The sequence below is a fragment of the Lissotriton vulgaris genome, chromosome 3_1 (assembly GCF_964263255.1).
Source record: "Lissotriton vulgaris chromosome 3_1, aLisVul1.2, whole genome shotgun sequence".
NCBI lineage: Eukaryota > Metazoa > Chordata > Amphibia > Caudata > Salamandridae > Lissotriton > Lissotriton vulgaris.
This window is the reverse complement of record NC_141689.1, coordinates 63,778,663-63,799,162: the sequence shown is the minus strand read 5'-3', so window position 1 is coordinate 63,799,162 and position 20,500 is coordinate 63,778,663. Positions and strand designations below refer to the sequence as shown.

General features: G+C 49.4%; 1 protein-coding gene across 1 annotated transcript in view; it reads right to left on the bottom strand.

Annotated features, from left to right (window-relative positions):
* The window catches only part of LOC147725964 (uncharacterized), a 71,976-nt gene extending 65,625 nt beyond the window's left edge, over window positions 1-6,351 (bottom strand). Inside the window, exon 1 of the mRNA XM_086960087.1 lies at window positions 6,220-6,351. The gene's annotated coding sequence lies outside the window, so the exon portion shown is untranslated. The remainder of the gene's footprint in view (window positions 1-6,219) is intronic.
* Window positions 6,352-20,500: the final 14,149 nt, after the last annotated feature.

Below are 20,500 nucleotides of genomic sequence, written 5' to 3'. Positions count from 1 at the left end.
ACGCAAAACCACCTAATACAATCAGCACCCTCAGCGTATGCTCATGGAACATGAACGGCCTAGGCGACAAGCTCTCAGACGCAGACTTAAACAACGACCTGCAAAGATTTGCCATCCTTTCTTAGCAAGAAACCTGGTACGACTCTCCTCCAGCGCTGTTGGGATACAACTTGAACTTTCTACCGTCTATACAGAGCTCACCGTGCGATAACAGTGATAGCGGAAGCAGTCCCACTAGTCTACAACATAGCCGCCCCAAACGCAATACAAGTACTGTGACTGTCACTTCGAAGGCAGGAAACAAAAGAGGACATAACTCTAATAAACCTCTACTTGCATCGCAGGGAGAAAATCAAGGGATCACAACAGCTGAAGGAAGAACTTGTAAAATTAATAAATACTGAGAAAACAAACAGCATAATCATCACAGGGGACTTTAACCTAAATATGCTTAGTATCTTGGCCCCGGAATGCACTGACGAGGAGGATCCATTTGCCTGGGAGCAAAAACACCAAGACTGTACCTCGGGAGGCAGAAGCCCAAAAACAGCCAGGAGCCTGTTTGCCAAATTAGAAGAGCTGGGCTTCAGGGCACTTAACCCCTTCGCTGCTAGGGTAATTCCCCCGCTGTGCTGGGGGGTAGGGGGTGCGCACAGCGCCCGCATGCTCATGACGAGCTGAGCTCATCATGAGTTACAGTGCTCCTGTACTCATGACGAGCTCAGCTTGTCACAGGTGCATTGGCTCCTGTGGAACACTCAGCAGAGCAGGGGAATTCTCCCCGCACCTGAGCGTTCCACGGCCCATGACGAGCTGAGCTCATCATGAGCACCGGAGCACCGTGCCTCATGACGAGCTCATGCAAGGTGTTAACGGCAGATTTCCAGGTGACCGACCACAATCTGCAACATTCCACAACACAGTGGCAAGCTCCACAATTGATTTCACATTCTTCTCTCGAAGCCTGTACCAAAGGGTAAGAAACTTGCGCATCTGCCTGATGGACCACAGTGACCACCTGCCCCAGGAAACAATGATAGATACACCGAAAATACCAAGCCCGCCAGGTGCTAGCAAACTAGGCTTGGACTTCACAATAAACGAAAGACGGATAAAGTGCAAAACCAACGACCCGCATAACCTCCTAGCGCAAGCAAAACAAGCTCTAGCTGAGGCACAATCTGCCTCCCAAATCTAATCAGATGCAGGGAGTTATTCACAAAAAAACTGCGAGATACAGCCGAAAGAAACAGGTACACCAAGCCAGACGGAAAGGGCAGCGTCACGTCACACAAGAGTCATCACAATTTCAGAAAGGACATCAGGTTAAAAAGACTGAAGACGTAGATTAACTACATCCTGAGAAGAGCAAAAATAGATCCCACTGCCTGCCAAGTGCTGAGACAGCTAAAAGGCAACCGCAGGAAACTAATATGGCAACTAAAAAAAGACGCTGACGAGGCCTTCTAGGGAAAACTCCTACACGACGCCAAAACAAATAACAGCGCACAGTTTTGGTAAAAGATCAATAGCCTGATCAACGAGCAAAGCAAGGGGTTTGAATCCCACATGACAGAAAGGCCTGGACAACTTATCTTAGTACACACTTTAATGACGCCCAAGAACCGCGGAAAGGAACATGCAACGCTAAAATCGGTAGCAAAGAACATATGTCCCCAGACAAAGAAACCCTCGTAAGTCACGAGGAACTACTAATCACAAGCTCATATATATCCAACAGAATCACGAAAGGGAGAACAGATGGAGCCCCTGGCCCAAATGACATACCTCCAATCGTATTCAAATAAGAACCAGAATTCTGGGCCACTGCCTTCAAACCCATGTTCGAAAAAATATGGCAGACCTTGATAATTCCACGATCATGGAGGGGGGCAATTATTTCTCCAATATTCAAAAAAGGTGACAGAAACGACCCAAGAAGCTACCGGTTGATAGCCTTACTAGATAACGAGGCAAAATACTACGCTGGCCTCTTACTCCAGGAGCTCACATCATGGGCGGAAGAAACATCAGCAATCCCATTTAATCAAACTGGTTTCAGGAAAAACATGGGGACGACCACAAATATACTTGCCTTATCACTTCTGATTGATTCAGCGCTAGAGGGAAAACAACCCTTGTACCTGTGCATTATCGAATATAGCTCCGCCTTCGATCACGTAAATAGAAATCTGCTGTGGCAAAAACTAAAGAGAATGAAAATTCCTTCAACACTGCTGAATCAACTAATCCTCTTGCACAGCGATACTTGGGTCCAGGTAAATTAGGAACTGGGGACTTGTTAACTAAGAAAATCCCAACTAGCACAGGAGTAAAGCAAGGATGCGTGCTAGCGCCAACTCTATTTAACCTCTTTATGGCCGAATTATCAACCACACTAAGCGAAAACAACTCACATGCACCAAAATTAGGGGGCATCCAGCTGTCCAACCTATTCTACGCGGCCGACCTGGTGCTAATCAGCCGGACTCTGATTGGCCTACAGCGACTCCTCGACATCTCCTCGCAATACTCCAAAACAAATAAACTCAGCATCAACTATAACAAAACAAAAGTGATGCGTCTTAACTATCGCAAAAAGATATCAACACCCAGTTGGTACATGGACACAATGAAACTGGAAGTCACAAATAGATATCGATATCTGGGAGTGATTATAGATCACAGGGGCAGCTTTACATCACAATGTGAGGAGATTAAAAAGAGAGACCTAATGACAGCTGTATCCCTAAGAAATTTGAAAAACAAGATGACTGGACCAAACTTCTCCCCACTAATAAAACTGATCCAAGCCAAACTGATTCCATCTATTACATATGGAAGTGAAGCAATAAGAGGCATGGATGGCGGACCATTAGAAAGAGTAATAACAAGAGCGATGCGCATGATGTTTGGCCTCTTGAGGTATACTTCTCCAGCGCAGATGCGACTTGAATTTGGGATGGTAAAAGAAGAGCTTGCACGCAAGGGAGCATACCTCAAAAGTTGGTATAAAATCAGCAGGGGAGAGGCAAATACCCTTAACGCACTCCTCTGGAAAGACCTACAAAGTAAAGACAACAGCCCAGCAAGGCTTTTTCTGGAGGACGCAATAAAACAACTGGGGGTGCGACAACTGTGGGGTCTACAAGGGAATCTGGCAGGCTTTAAAAAAGCAGTAAACAACATTTTCAGGAAGGAATCTTACAGGACATTGCTTCACTGACGGAGCGTGCACATGGCTGGCTAACTGTACAAACCTGCAATAAACTTACACCACAGTCATATCTTTTGACCAGCTTCACCAAAAAAACAGAAGAGTCATTCCTAAAACATCGGCTAGGTGTATTGCCCTCAGCAGACCATATGGCCCCTTGGCTGCGTTCCCCAAATCCAGCAAAAAGCCGCCTGTGCGGGAATGACGAGGAAAACATCGTCCACCTCCTTACCATCTGCAAGGAGCTGCAGAAAGACCGCAGGAACCTGCTGAGACCACTATTCAATAAAAAAGGGATCAGGTCATGCAGACAAGCAGCCCTGGCCTGCTTCTCAGGCGACAAAGTCCAAACGGCCTGTCGACTGGTGAAATACCTCGAAGCCGTAGAAACCAGAATTAACACAAGGAAAGAACAAATGGATAAAGATAATGCATCCTGCATACCCCTAAAGCCAAAACGCTAAGACTGCTCAGGGGCACAGTTGGCTAACAAGATCAAACAAGCACAGATTACTAAAAGTCACAAGCTTACAGGGAAAAGAACGGCCTGCCTCCTACAAGGAATGATGACTGCAGACACACTTTGAATGGGAAAGGAGGCTTGGATAATCACAAGAAAGTGTCCCTGAGGAAACGCAGAAGCGCCTGGCGGCGGACAAACACTCTTTCTTAACCATTTTAAACATACATTTTTAGTATAGTCCAAATTTAAGGCTTTCTTGTGTCTTTTTTAACTTATCTGAAGTATCATTCCCCTTGCTGCTATAGATACTTACAATTGTACAATAAAGTATTACTAATTACTAGTTAGGGCAATGCAACTTGGTCCACGTTAGAAAATGTATTATAGAACATTTTAAAGCACAGATCACTCTACTGAACATGTAAAGACGGTAACCCTTCGGGGGAGGCTAGAAGTAAAGCATCTCTGTTCATACAAACTTAAGAAACAGAGGAGTGTAAGGAAGATTGCAGACCAGCGGGGGGCGGGGGCGGTTGACAGTGTGCAGAGAGGCGTCTGCTGCCTGTTCCATGAGGGTGGGGCACTATAGTGATTACAGAGCGCTCGCTACCATGGTGTGGGGTCTTCAAAGTGCTGTAATTATTAAGTGTGAGTATTACCCCAAAGACCTTGAGTTCACTGGGCAGATTAAAGACTTTATAAAACATCTGGAGTTCGAAACTGCGGCTCCAGGCGCAGCCCTGCCAGGTTTACCAGGTCCGCATGTGATGCGCTGCTCCACTCCAGGTTTTTTCATTGATTTTCTGGGACTTGTAGTCGTGTTCAGTGCTTTAAATGGGCCGGTACTCACCGGTACGGAGTACCGGCACTTCCGAATATTTGTGCTGTCAGTACCGGCACTTTTTCTGTAGACCAGGAGGTTACTGGTACCATGACGGCAGGCTCAGGTTATGCATCTCCTGCACCTCAGGGCAAGGCCATGGCCTCCAGGGCTTCCGAGCAGCTTGCAAGTAAATGAGGCTTGAAGTAGCCGCCCTTTTGCAGAGTTGCTGCTGAAGATTAGCAGCGCCCATTTCATTGTTCCAAACTGCAGGGGTTTGAGTGGGCACTTGTCACACTGTGATTAACAGGGCAGGGTCTCTAGACAGACCCTGCACTGTCACTCTGGTGTGCAGCGATGAAAGTGCTTTAGCGCCCCTACCCCCACCCGGTCTGCGTTCAATGCCAGGGCTCCGTGCTTGGGAGGTAGTCTCTCGCAGCTCGCTTCTTTGGATGCCCTCGCAGCTCCTTACGTGCTTTAAAAGCAGATCAAAGAAAACGCCAGGATTTATATACATATTGAATCGGATTACTGATACGGATCTAAAAGTACCTAAAAAGAGCTTTCCTTTCAGAAAGATAAACATTATATTTATATTAAGGTAATAGTGCGACCAACTAATTACAATGATTATTTACAAAGTTAAAACCCTGTAAATTGTATTTCTCTGGCACAAACAATGGTGAAACGAAAATTAATGTATTTTCCATATTTATTTAATCTCTTTCCGTATTCCTGTCCTGATCAGGGGAGAGGCTGCAAAGGAAAGAACCTGCTGCCCTAAGGAAACTTGCATGCCGCATTCGTTTACTTTCACAGGCGTAGGTTTCTGGACCATGAATAATTGTAAATCAAAAGAGAAAGAGTTCATTTGGGAACCAGCTTGATTAGTATTCTGCTAGTGACGCGGATGCCCACCCCTCCAGCAAATACCTCAAAACATGGAAATGTTAACATATCACTGTTTGGCTGTCATTTTGTGTAATGAGGTAATCTGTTTTGTTGACAAACACATTTCTCATGTGTTTAGATATATGCTGCAACTCGTACAGAAGTCATTATGTATGATAATATCTTCCCGTAGCCCCGGCCTTAACCCCGCCCACTTGCCACGCGTCTAGCTAATTTCAATGAGTACCTGCTCTTTTTGTTTTCCCATTAAATCACTGGTCGTGTTCATATAAAGACTACAAGTCCCAGAATTCGCAGCAGAAAACCTGGACTGGAGCAGCAGGCCCTGCATGGATGATGGCAGAGCAGGGGCAAGGCCCGCCGAGTTGTTGAAAATCGGATTTATCGAAGCCGGGCGCGCTGTCCATTTCAGCCCTGGAGTATAAATTCAAGATGGGGAAAGGGGGCAAAGGGCTCTTGTTCCTGGCGCCCGTTAACAACCACTGCGCACGGTGACCCACATGAAATATCACGAGCCTCAAAACCCGAGCTGCTGCTGCGTTTGTGGACAGCGAGGAGTGTGTGTGGTGGGGGGTGTTCAAGGGAGGGGGAGGGGGTGGGGGCAGTGACGCCCCAAGAGCGCCGATGGCTGTTCACAGCCCCCCACACACACACCTCTTCATCATTTCTGCTGCTGACAGCCCCAGCGAGAAGCAAGCGCTGCCTCTGTCCGCAGCGGCTCCATCCCTCTTCCCAGCAGGGACTGGTCCAGGGGTCCCTGCCTCCTCCTGCCTAGTGATGGATTGGAGCACAGGGGGCGCGCCCTACCTGTCCGGAGGCTGCTCGGGTGCAACGCCCGCTGCGGCGGTGAAGCCCCAGGGGGGCAGAGGGGCCCGCGGGCGGAGAGGCGTCTTCTCTTCTTCAGGGGCCCGGGCAGGGTTCACCGCTGGCCGGGCACCGCTGCCGCAGCTGCAAGACCCTTTGTCTCCGAGGCGCAACCTTCGTTTCCAAATCCATTGCTGCCATCTCCTGTTCATAGACGAGAACTGCCCGTCTTAAAAATGCTGAAATATTGGCCAGCAAGTATAATAAACCAAGTCAATGTATCCTTCACTTCAGAGCGTGCAGCGCCAAGACACCCAGCCGGGTGGTGTGCGCTGTGCCAATGGTGTCAAGTAGTTTGCTACCTCTTGTATTTTGTTGATTCACGATTGTCACTTTTGTAATGCACCGTTTGCTACCGCTTGTATTTTGTTGGCTCACGATTGTCATTTTTGCTTCATTTATTGTAACGTTTGCTTTTGTATTTTGTGCACTTGTAATGTTCTGATGTATCGGTTCTGTTCCTATTGTGAAGCACTCTGACACCTACGGGTAAAGTCCGCGCTATATAAAAACGCATAAATAAATAAATAATAAATAAACACATTTACAAACACAGACAGAGAGGGTGACCACCTCACTCCATGTCATCATGGACCCTGCTTCCAGTCCTGGTATTCTCTGTGAAAGACTATTGCATGGGTACTCACAAACTTTCTCTCGGGGCCAAATTTACAGTGTTGTTTGTGTCCGAGGGCTGAGGGACAGGGCCAGTGGGGGAGGGGCGGAGCTAGAGCAACAAAAAAAACTATGACCATGAGGTTGAACACAGGTCCCTGCTGCGGACGCCTTCGTCCACTTATCTACCAGACCAGGCATACACACATCTCTCTCTCTCTCTCTCTTTCTCTCCCTCTCCCTGTCTTCCTCCCTCTCTCTATCTTCATCTCTTTCTCTCTCTCTCCCTCCTTCTCTCCCTGTCTCCCTCTGTCTCCCTCAGACTGTCTCACTCCCCCTCTCTCCCTCTCTCTCCCTCTCTCTCCCTCTCTCTCCCTCTCACTGTTTCCCTCTGTCTCACCCCCTCTCTCTCTGTCTCCCTCTCGCTCTCTCCTTCCCTCTCCCTCACTCTGTCTCCCTCCCTATCTGTCTGTCTCTTGCCCTGTCTGTCTCCCTCCCTGTCTGTCTGTCTCCCTCTGTCTGTCTTCGTCTGTCTGTCTGTCTATCTCCCTCTGTCTGTCTCTCTCTGTCAGTCTCCCTCTCTCTGTCTGTCTCGCTCTCTCTGTCTGTCTCCCTCTCCCTCCATCTGTCTGTCTCTGTCTCCCTCTCCCTCCCAGTCTGTCTCCCTCTCCCTCCCTCTGCCTTTCTCCCTCCCTCCCTGTCTGTCTGTCTGTCTCCCTCTGTCAGTCTGTCTCCCTCTGTCTGTCTGTCTCCCTCTCTCTGTCTGTCTCCCTCTCTCTGTCTGTCTTCTTCTCTCTGTCTCCCTCTCCCACCCTCTGTCTGTCTCCCTCTCCCTCCCTCTGTCTGTCTCCCTCTCCCTCCCTCTTCCTCCCTCTGCCTGTCTCCCTCCTCCCTCCCTCTGTCTCCCTCCTCCCTCCCTCTGTCTCCCTCCCTCTAACTCCCTCTGTCTCCCTCCCTCTGTCTCCCTTTCTCTGTCTCCCTTTCTCTGTCTCCCTCCGTCTCCCTTTCTCTGTCTCCCTCTGTCTCCCTCCCTTTCCCTCCTTCCCTCTCCCTATGTCTCCCTCCCTTTCCCTCCCTCGTCCCCCCTCTCCCTCTGTCTCCCTCCCTTTCCCTCCCTCTGTCATCTCACCCTGCCTGTGTGTGCCCGGGCTGAGACAGCTTCTTGGGCACACACACACATCCGGACCCGAGCACTTCATAGGTCTTTAAAAGACCATTTGCATGTTAAGGAGGCTTTGTTGTTTTTCACCTCTTCTTAGCGACCCTGGAGCTCCACTCTGACTATCACTGGTCACGGGCCCCCACAGAGCAGCAGAGACTCTCAGAGTGCTTGCAGACACTCTTAAATTTTTTTTTTTAAAAACACAGGTACGATGTCTTCAAAGTCAGCGGGCCGCCAAGGAAGGCTTGCTGGGCCGCTGGCGGCCCGCGGGCTGTACTATGAGTACCTGTGGACTATTGTATTCTGTGCATTGTATTCTTTGTTTGTGTCCATTGAAGTAACCAAACCAACCTGAAAGCAATAATTTGTGGTTAAAAACGGAGTGCTGGACGCAGTGTCCGTGACATGAGTGTAGTGTTGTGGAACTGGAAATCACGACACCTACACGTATTTATTTTTGAGGGTCTTTATTTGGGGGCCATCCTCTTCCCTGCTCCTACTCTAACTGCCTCTCCCCGCATTCACTCCTCCTCTTCCGTCCTAGCTCTCCTCCCACCTCGTGTGTTGGTCCTAGTGCCCAGCAGATTTCACAACATTACATCTTCCCCCTTCTTAAACAATTTGACATACCTCAAGTGTGTCCATGCATGTCAGAGTATACAATAATAGAAAACAATATATTTATAGTTCTTTGATCAGACGAACAGGTCTTCGATAAGTTCACTGTGGCCGGAAATTTACTTCTTGAGCCGCCCGATCCCTTTCGTCAGGCGACGTGAGGGTCAATGGTCACTTGCTGACTCAAGTGCATCTCCTTGGACTACACTGCGCGGTGCAGCTAACGCTTCTCTGACATGGGGCGTGCACTTCTGAAAATGCGTCACGTTCCTTGTGATTCTCTTGTCTTCTGATTCAGCTGTGATCCTGGTCCCTTTTTGTTTTGTCACTACTACGGGGGCATGCATGGTATCGACAGTCTGCTTTTCTCTGTTGTTCTTGTTGTACCAGTACCCAGTCTCCTTTCTGGATGGATGGATGTGCGGCTTTTCTTCTTCGGTCTGCATATTCCTTCATCTTCTCCTTTTTCAGTCTGTCCCTTGCTGCTAATTCTTCATGCTCCGAGTCTTGAGACAGGCCACTTGCGGCGTCTTCCCAAACTGGTATTCTTGTGCGCACAGTGCGACCCAGCATTAATGTTGCTGGACATTTGCCTGTGGTAGTGTGTGATGTGGTTTGATATGCTCGTAATACCTCATTTAAAGCCACTTGCGCATCGCGTTTGGACAGTTTGCTGGTTGGATGGTCTTCTTTAAAGTGGCCATGAATCTTTCCACCATTCAATTGGCCTGTGGCCACAAAGGAGTACTCTTCCGGTGTCTGAAGCTTAGGTGATTGGCAAAAGCAGCAAATTCTTGCCCATTGAATGGTGGGCCATTATCTGTTTTCACTACCTTCGATATGCCCCATGCTGCGAAAACCTCATACCGGACAAATATCGTGGAAGGAGCTGTGGTTGACGCTATGAGCTGTGCAATTAGGAAACGTGAATATTTGTCTATTATGACCAGGATATACTTGCCAGATTGTAACGGGCCAAAGAAGTCTACTGCAACATGATGCCACACACCATCCGGCAATTCAGGCATTTGGAGCGGCGCAGGTCGATCCTACCGACTCACGAGCTGACACTGTGGGCAATCTTTCAGTGTAAATTCAACCATCTGATCAAGCGTCGGGAATCAGACCCACTCCGGCAGCGCCCTCTTCGCGGCAACAATACCTCTGTACCCTACATGCACTAGGTTGATGACTTCTTGGCGCAGTTGTTTTGGAATGAAAATTTGTAAGTCCCTTAGTATAAGACCATCCGAGGTGATAGACAGTTCATCCTTCACATGTCTGAAAGAGGACAGCTCCTGACTGTCGATATGTTCATTTGGTTTGGATTCCTCCAGATTCTCCAGCTGTTTGTCTGAATGCTATTTTTTATGTTTCGTAGTGTGGCATCTTCATTGGTAGCGTCAATGATGGCTTCCAAAGGAACTGCGGGTTCTCTGGCTTGAGCCAACACAAAATGAATGTATTCCTCAGCTACTGAGGGATTAGATGCAGACGTTGCCTTGGGATGTCTGAATATATAGTCAGCAGGATTTGCAGCTTTTCCGGTTTGTGGATGATGATGTAAGTATAAAATATGAAAAACCTCTGAACTGGAAAAACAACCGGATGAGATGTAGACGACGAGACCACAAAACTCCCAAAGCTGAAAAGCGTCCCGTTTCTGGTTCCCACGAATAATGAGGATTGGACCAGCTATATAATACATCAGGATTATCCTCCATAAAGTGATACAAAGAACAAGGAAAAACACTGAGAGGAGCATGACATATAATACCCAGTATCAGAAACGTCACTACCTACGGCCATTCCCTAATATATAAAAAATTATATAACTTGAACCCATGGAATCTAAAACGCATTCCCAGGCTCTGATATTCTAACATTTGCAGAGGATAAAGAGACAATCCGATCAACATATACTACTGGTAGAAGTCTATGTTGGACAAATAGAAATGAAAAGCCCAAGATTTTCAATGAATACTAATATCTACTGGCCCTGATGAAGGTGGCATTCCTTTTGGTTGCACCGAAACGTACGTAGGCCATATACAGGCATCTGAGAAATTCCACTGAGAAGGACCCCTAAGAGAAAGAAATGGAATAAGAATATTGGGGTTGATGCCCATGGACAACATTTGAAATAATTCTTCTTATTCGGGCTCATAAAACTCAGTTAATGTCTGTTGTTTCTGTATGTGTAGAATGTGAGAGAGTGTGAGTAGGAGTAGATGGAATGGAGAGAATGATATGAATGAGTGTATAAAGCTGTTTCATGTAGCTTTATTTTTATTAATTGTTTCGTGTGGGGGTTGTATTTGAACACATAGATATTATATGTTATGTCAAGGAAAAAAATGTTTAGATTAACTTTTTCAAGTTATGTAAATGATGAATTGTTTACCACTGTCTTGTTAAAAAAATCTTTCTAGAAAAATTTCTTTTATATAAAAAAATGTTTTTTTGAAATGAAAAATATACAAAGAAAAATAAATAAAATGTGAATATAAGCCACGGTTCTCTGTATACTTTGATTATGCTGTACGTTGTCCCAGAATAAAACTGTTTAGAGTTATACCAATTGGTGAAATAAAATAGGTCAGTTCAGAGGTTTTTCATATTTTATACTGTACTTCTTGCCCCCCCTCTAGCCCTCAAAGAAATAATATAGGCTGATCAATGTAAACATTCACCCCCAGTCACAAGGATCTGGGTTTAATCCATCACTCTTTTGCTCACCATGTCACCCCAGTTTGGACTCAGCCATATGCAAATCAGACTTGACCCTGTTCTTCATGGGAACAGTCCAGCCGAACTGACAAGCCAGGTCTTCCCTGGACTGGTAATAAGCATCCTGGGACCAGTTTCGGGGCATCACCCCTATTTTGATTTATGCCTATCAGATAAATCATAATCTTCCACAAGGTAGCCCAACACCAGGCTCAGTCAAAACACTTTACCACAGCACCTTTAGAAAAGGGTTTTATTTTACAAAATGTAAGGACTCTCTCTCTTTTGAATAAGGCTTGGGTTTTATTTTACACAATGCTTGCTAAAGGCTTTCCCAGATGTCAAATGCAAACGATTCCAATATACAAAGTGATATATATGTTTATATGCAAGCAATAACCTAAATGCATGGATGATACTGAATAATAAACAAGCAGCAAATAATATGAGATAAAAATAAGGCAAATATACTTGACATCCTGAAAGAGATCAAAAACTATATAAACATCAAATGAGTACTTTGGAGGTGCATTTTACTCACTCCTGCATCACAAAGAAAGCACACTCACTCACACATCACAAAGACAACACATCAAATGATCACAGCGACTTGCTTACATCACAATGGCAATAATCAAAACTCAATACATCACCTGGTGCAAAACACCGTATCTCAGACTGGGGAAGTAAACAGCCATGATTGAGAGGCTTAGCAAACAGGGTCAGAGCTCTGAGATAGATGTGTCAGTCCTCGCTCGGATTACAAACTGCCGGGTTTCCAAGTCCACAACCCTAAGCTTTAACCACACTAGAAGGTTTGAGAAAGACCACCCTCTGGGCCAGAGGAATCTTACCAGGACTAGCCAGGTTCCAAGCAAGCATTGCCACGGCAGGAAGGAGCTCTCGCGTTCCCTTCTCCAAATCTCACATGTTCCATCCTTTATCTTGACGAAGCTCACAGCTCACAAAGCCTTTCAGAACACATAAACAATCCCTCACCAGAACAGAAAGACCTTGAACGTGAATAACCCAAGCAACTTGCAAGCTCTGCTGTGCACGCAGAAAAGCTAAAGCAAGGCTAAGCCAGGGAAAGGATGACACGAGGCCATGTCAAAGCCAATTGTAAGCACTTTATAATTTTCATAACTCAAACAATTTGCAAGCACTGCTGTGCACGCAGAAAAGCTTAAGCAAGGTAAAGACAGGTAAAAGGATGACATGAGGCCATGTCAAAGCCAATAGTAAGCACTTCATAATTCATCACTGCCCACAAAACTGCACTTCGAAACCAAAGAGTACATTCCACACCTCTCTCTCCCTTTCACACTTTCAAATGCACAGCCCACACATTCTATTCTTGGCAAGGCTGTCTTACTCCACGACAGCTCCCACTGAAAGACAGCAAGATTACAAGAAAGAAGAGAAGCAAGACATATGCAGGACCATCGTAAATCCAGACTAGGATGACATAACACAAGTCAGTTAAAATAATGGTAGTCAAATGTCATCACAGGGTCTCAAACCACATGAAGGCCTCTAGCACTACAACCCCATATCAGCCAAGATAGCTTAAATCCAGTGGCACAGTAAGCAAGGGACCCACATCTGGGCATACCCATCCCACTTAGGGCGAGAAAGCAAAAGACACAATTGATGGACGGAATGCAGAACAAATCAAAACATTCACCCCCAGTCAAGAGATCTGAGTTACATCTATCGTTCTTTTGCTCACCATGCCACCCCAGTTTAGACCCAGCCATATGCAAATCAGACTTTTTTTTTTTAAACAATTTTTATTGCAGATACACAGACACAAGAAGGACCACATTAGCATTGTTATGCAGGCAAGAAACAGTTACATATTGAAATATAGATCGTGGAACCCCCGATGTCACATCGGTGCGCAAGGCAACGGTCAGTTTATCAGTATCATCAAGTCTGTCTAGGCGGAGCACCGCCTCAGCATAGGTGGTGTCCATATTAGTCATCTGGGCATCTGCTTTTGGTTTTTATTTGAACGCCTCCCCTCTCCCCCCACAATGAACAAAACTATGAAAGAAAAATCGAAATAACATCTTCTCAATCAACAGTTATCGGTACAGTCATGGTAGTAGCATACACAGTTCCCGCCAGCTCCAACCCTCCCCCCGTATCCGGTACACAATTGGCACAAAGACATTCAAACATGTAGTGTGTGACTGGCTCATTAAGGTCCACTCCTAGCGTGTCCTATTGTTCCCAGCTCGGCCGTCCTCCGAACCCTGGGTCCGCTCACAATTCTCCCTCTCCCGACCCACTTTCCAGCCCATGATACTGCCTCCACTTTGACCAGACCCTTTTAAACTTTTTTTGGGCATCCCCTCGATTTATATGTCACTCGCTCCGCCGCCATGTAGAGGTCTAACCCTCTTCTCCATTCCTCCATAGTGGGGACAGACGCAGCCCCCCAATATTTCGCAATGTCTCGTTTCGCTACCACTAAGGCCAGTGTCAGGAACATCAGTAGGGGACGGGGGAGATCAACATCATTAGTCATTCCCAAGATGGCCAGTTTGGGCTCCTGGTCAAGCGGCACAGCCAGGACCTCCCTCAGTTCAGCAAAGACGAGCGTCCAGTAGGATTGTATTTTACCACATGCCCATAGGATATGAAAGAAGTCCCCTCCCTCGTGTAAGCATCGCAGGCATCTATCATCTGGTGTTTTTCCCATCCTGAACAATCTTACCCTGTCAAAGTATGTCCTGTGGAGCACATTATATTGGATAAGGCGGAGTCGGGACTTAATAGCCACCTCCCTCGGGTGCATAAGGATGAGGTCCCAGTCAATCTCTTCCAGTGTTCCAACTTCGTGTTCCCAAGTGGCCCTAAGCTTCGCCAGATCTCCCAGCATGTTGTTTGTGAGTGTTTTGTATATAAGTGATACGGCCTTGTTGGGTATCTGCTCCTGTCTTAGTCTGCCTTCCAGGAACGCATATCCCGGGAGACCCTCCGTGGTTATAGCCTGTGCCCTCCACGCATGACGCAGTTGAATGTATTTAAAAAGCTGCGAGCGATGGAGCCCATACTCCGCTCTCAAGGTAGCGAATGATTTTAGTTCCCCCCTGGGGATTACATCTCCCACCGTGGAGATCTCAATGTCGTCCCATTGCTTGAAGCCAGTGAGTTTACGTAGCTTGTGGAGCCACGCGCAGTGCCAAAGTGGGGTCTGTCGGGTGGGCTTCTGATCCCAGCCCTTGCATCTCGTGGCCATTCTCCAGGCCCAGAGCGTAATATTCGTAGCCGGAAGTAGGGGCTTCCACGTCAGGCCACCGTATAAGTACGAAAGCAAATTATGTGGGGACAATTTGGTGTGCTCCAGCACATACGTGGGGTGGTCCACCGGGGCATGGAGCCAGTCGTTAATGGGGGACAGGTGCTCTGCCCAATAATAGGCCTCAAGGTTCGTCAGTGAAATTCCACCGCTGTACTGGTGACGTTGGAGGGTAGTTAACGCTACTCTTGGCTGTTTACCCAGCCAAATGAAAGATCTAAGGTCGGCATGTATTCTGCGCAGGAGACCGTCTGGAATTGGGTAGTATTCGTTTTGTAGGGCATATAAGTATTTCGGCAGTATTACCATTTTATACATTGCCGCCATGCCCAGGAGGGTCAAGGGAAGCTGGCGCCAGCGGGTCATATCATCCGCGGAATTCACAAGTATTCTTTCAACATTTTTGGAATGTGACAATTGCCTGTCCAGTGTGACGAATACTCCCAGATGTTGGAAGCCCTCCGCGGACACCACCAACCTATCCGGAAGGGCGCCCTCACTCGTGTCCCCTTTGGGGTCGAAAAGGACGGACTTGTGCCAATTTATTGCATATCCGGAATAGCTGCCATAGCCGTCTAACTCCCAGAACAGTTCAGGCACTGTGGTCTGCGGGTCAGTAATATAGAGGAGGACATCATCGGCGTAGAGGGATAGCTTTTCTTGTGTGTCGTCTGCGGCTGCAACCCGGAAACCGGAGATCCCCTGGTTCTGCCGTATCCTGGCTGCCAGTATCTCGATTGTCAGGGTGAAGAGAAGCGGTGACAGGGGACATCCCTGTCTGGTGCCTCTTTGGATCAAGATTTCGCGGGAGAGTGTCCCATTCACCCGCACAGTGGCCCTCGGGTTGGTGTAGAGCAGCTGTACCCATGAGCGAAATTTGGGACCGAAACCAAATTTTTGTAGGGCGGCCTCAAGGAACGGCCAGTGCACGGAGTCAAAGGCCTTTTCAGAATCTAAGGAGAGGAACAAATGTGGCAGGTCCCTATCCTTTACCTACTGTAGCCAGATATGTGTGCGTCGGAGGTTGAATTTCGTGGCCCTGTCCGGCAGGAAGCCTGTTTGGTCTAAGTGTATCAGGTCAGGTAGCACTGCTCTTAGGCGTCGCACCAGGACCGTGGCAAGGAGTTTCACCTCCGTGTTCAGTAGGGAGATGGGACGGTAGGAGGCACAGTCCCCCCGAGGCTTACCCTCTTTGTGGATAGGGACTATGGTTGCCAAGGTGAGGTCAGGAGGTAGACCTCCCTCCTTATAAGCCTCAAGGAAGAGATTCTTCAGGTGTGGAGCTACGATGTCGGCCGTGCATTTAAAGAATTCCGGGGGAAAACCGTTCGGTCCCGGCACCTTACCCGGCTTTAGTCCGGTAATGGCATTTGTGACTTCTTCTAAGGAGATGTCGGCCTCTAACGCAGGTAGGGCCTCAGCGTCCACCCTGGGGAGGTCGACCTGCGACATATATAAGAGTGAGTCCTCACACGAACCTAGTTATCTGGCTTTGTAGAAGCGCTCATAATAAGCTGCGAACGTGTCCGCAATGTGGGGGTCGGAGCGCACAATCCTCCCCTGCTCATCAGTGACTTCATCCACCCACCTCGCCGACCTCTCTTTACGACTAAGCCAGGCTAAAAGTTTACCTGATTTATCCCCCACGTCGTAAAGTCGGTGCAGCGTGGCCAGGTTTTGTGTTCTCTTCTCATCCGACACCAATTCCCGATATCGCCTCTGATTGTCCAACAGCTTACGCAAGGTCGTTGTGCATTTAGTACGCAGGTGTTCCCTCTCCAACTCTACTATAGTTTGTTCTACAGTCCCCACCTCTTCCAATAGTCTCCTCCGCTCCTCCCCTAGTCTGCCATTTATCCTGTCTCTCAGCACCGGCTACATCGCCTCCCACAGGATTACCGCCGAGTCCACCAACCCCTCATTTTCAGCCAGGTAGACCCGTGTATCCGCCCTAACGCCTTTAAGTATTGTCTTGTTCGCCAAGTCCCAAGCGGCGAGTCGCCACGTGGCCTCTCTCCTGCTCCCAGTCCGGCCCAACGACATTAATAGTGGCGAGTGGTCTGAGAGACCCCTTGCCAAATATTCCGCCGAGTCCTCCGTAGTTATTGCCTGTCGAGGCATAAAGACATTATCCAGTCTGGAGAACACCTTGTGCGCTGCCGAGTAGAAGGAGTAGGCCATAGTGTGCGGGTGTAGTAGTCTCCAGACATCGGTCAGGCCTATCTCAGACATCATTTGAGCCAGGGGAGTCGGGGTACCCCGAATGCTGGCCGCCCGGATCTATCCATACCCCTATCCAATACATCATTGAAATCACCCCCCACTATCTGTATTGTATCTGAGGTGTCTAAAAGTATGGTCGCAAGCAGCTTTAGCGCATTTGCCTGTAGTTTGGGTGGAGCATAAATTGATACTAGAGTGTAGGTGCGCCTGCGCCATGACCCCTGTACTCCCACAAATGTTCCCAGCGGGTCACCCCATGTACGCGTGATATGGAATGGGGAGGTATTCTTAACAATAATCGCTACACCCCTGGAGTCAGTTGTGTAACCCACATGGCCCAGTACCTTATATCTACCTCTCGCTGTGGAGAAGTGTGGCTCAATGGTTAGAAGCAGCAGACCTTGATGCGGAGCTCTGGCCCGGGACCAGGGTTCGATTCCCACCTCGGCGGGTCTCAAGCTCAAAAACTCCTCTGACCTGATATTCTCGCCTCAGTGCTTATTCTAATTGTGGGTCCCACGCTGCGACTCTGGGCAATAGCTTGCTTAATCTCCACGTCGGCCCCAGCAGCGCAGGGGATGCCTGACTTCACCTTGGGGGTGCCCAGGAGTGGACACTTCACATGGAAAGCCAGGAAGGGTTCCTCTGTGGTATGAATACAGCGCTACGAGGCCTGAGGGTAGAAGTGCGCTATATAAATACAATTCATTTCATTTCATTTCATGAATGCGCAGGCCGTGCCTCTCAGATGTGTCTCCTGCAGGAAAATGATGTCAGGGCCTACTCTCTTTATAAAATTGTTCACCAAACCTCGCTTAATCTTATTCCCCAGACCGTTCACATTCCACGTCAGGACATTCAGTGGTTCAGTGACCATGAGTACAACAGTAAGGCATTTGCACCCCCGGACGTGGGGTCAGGCAGGCGGGCAAGCGCCCGTGACGGTAGAACCACAAAGTACGCCAATCCTCATGACTGTTTCCCCCCCACACCTCACCTCTCCCCCCCTCCCCCTCCATAAACAACCAAACTGTATGAACAACCCATGCCCCCACCCCACCCCCACCCCACCTGCACCTCCCGGCCATCCCGCCCGTACAACCATCGACGGTTCGGAACACCAGGCAGCAAGGTCTGTCGCCCACCCCTCAAACAACCCCAACTAGGAAATATCTAGCTGTCCAAACTCAAGTTCTGAAGTGGTGTGTTCCCACCCCACAAGACAAAAAACGTTACTTGGTGTCCCAAAGCAAAGAACCGCTAAGTTGGATCTCAGTCCCGTAGCTTCTCAGGAGTGGGAGTCTTGCGTTTGAGGTTCAGTACCCTCCGCGTTGCTCGGCTCTCCCTGTTCCAAGTCTCGGATGGCCACAGCCAGTGGGTGTAGGGATTGCTCCGTCCGTTCTTCCACATCCGAGACGTTCGTATCATCCTCCTGGTCCGTCACATTTCCTGCAGGCACCTGAATCACGACCCCCGAGCGGGGTCCCCAGCCGCAGCGGCAGCGCCACCTCCCCGGCCTCCTCCGGCCGCGCTCTGGTGTGACGGGTATGTAGTCCGTTGTGATTGTCTGCCCGCTCGATGTTGTCGTGATCTCTGTGACCCGTTCGGGTTTCTCCTGAAGTTGGCCGCCACCAGTTCATCGCGGATCCTATGACCCTCCTCCTCCGCCTCTCTCAGCAGTGGTCTCTCCTCCAGCCAGTGCCAGGCCTCCTCAGGGCGAGTAAAGAAGTGTGATTTGCCCTTGAACAGGACCTTTAGTTTCGCAGGAAAGAGCAGCATATAGGATATGTTCAGTTCTCGTAGCTTAGCCTTGACAGTGTCGTAGGAGCGCCTTTGCTTTTGTACATCCTGGCTGTAATCAGGGAAAATCATGACAACAGTGTTCTCAAACTTGATTTCTCCCATTTTCTGGGCCTCTCTAAGGATGAGATCCCTGTCTGCGTAATTGAGAAATCTCGCAATGATTGGGCGAGGTCTCGCTCCTTCTGGCGGCCTGGCCAAGAGTGCCCTGTGCGCTCTCTCAACCATGAAGCAATTAGAGAAGTGAGCCTGTGGGAATGTAGACTTGAGCCAAGAGTGAAGGAAAGCCGCAGTGTCGTTCTTCTCAATCCCTTCCCTCAGGCCCACGAAGCGCAGATTGTTTCGGCGTGCCCTGTTCTCCGCATCTTCCACTGGACACAGCAGCTGTCTATGTGAGGCCTGTAGTTCCGCCATATCTTTTTCGAGGGAGGTAACGGAGTCCTCTGTTTCTGAGATCCTGTTCTCCGCTGTGCCCACTCTGTCCGACAAGTTCCTGAGATCCTGACGGAGCAGGAGAACTTCAGAGCCCACCTCTCCGATCTTGGTTTCGAGGGCTGCTCTAGAGTCCTGGATGTCAGTTCTCGAGTTCTGGATCGCCTCCAGGAGCATAGCGGTGTCCGTGTGTGGTTCCCGGGCCCCCACAGTCGCATCTCTGTGTGTCCGCGTGGTGGTGAAGTTCTCAATTGATTCCTGTCTGGTGGATCTCGGCGCCGGATCTCTCTTGCCCATGTTGTTTCCCCGGGGGTCCCCCAATCCTGCAGTCGGGACGCAGGAGCAGGCGGCAATAGTCTCAGCCTCCCAAGGTGGTGGCAACACAGGGTTCGGGACCGGCCTCGCGTCCCTTCCGCACTGCCGTGATGCCTCGGCACAGCACCCAGTCTCGTGAGCCCTCCACAGGGTAAGCACAGCTAGTTCAGATCCCCTCCTCGATGCAAGGCCCCTGATGGTTCCCCGAGCCCTCCGGGGGGGGGGAGGGGAGGAGCGGGTGACGATCTTCAGGCCACCAAGGTAGAGCCCCAATCCAACTGGCACCACCGGATCCTGATCGGGGCCCCGTGTGTCTTCGCCGTCGCCTCCGTTAGCGAGGGAGGGGGGGGCGGTTATCCACCACACCCAGGCCCCTCCGCGACTCCCGTATAGCAGCGCCGGGCCCAGGGGATTGCCGCCTTGCACCGGTCTCGCAGACTGGGACCCCCACTCGGCAGCAGGCAGCCGCAAATCCAGTCCCCGGCCTCACAGGCCTCGGCCCGCTTCCGCTTCCAGGGCTGTCGGAGCACCGGAGGGGGCCCCCCAGCAGGAAGGCAAGGCCCAGGATCGCCCACCCTCGCACGGGTGGGGGAACGCGCCTCCTGCCGCTCCTGCCGCCTCACCTCCGCTTCAGTCGAGGGTCCCAATGCTACCGGGCGCCACCATCTTAGGTGCCCCGGTTCTCAGGGGAGAAGCCGTCGAGTATTCCGCCTCCGCTCAGATGTAGGACTGGGCCGAAGGTCTGTTCAGGTGCCCCACGCCTTCCGACACCTCCCTAGCCAATTTTTATGCAGTTTGTATGCTTTCAGGTAGTTAGATCGCCGGATCAAGTGCAGTTTTGCCGGGAGCTACGCCGGGGCACGTCTCACTCAGCCATGCAGTTGGCCACGCCCCCCATATGCAAATCAGACTTGACCCTGTGCCTCATGGGAACAGTCCATACCGAATTGCCAAGCCAGGACCTCCTTGGACTGGAAACAAGCATCCTGGGACCGGTTTCTGGGTATTACCCTTCATCA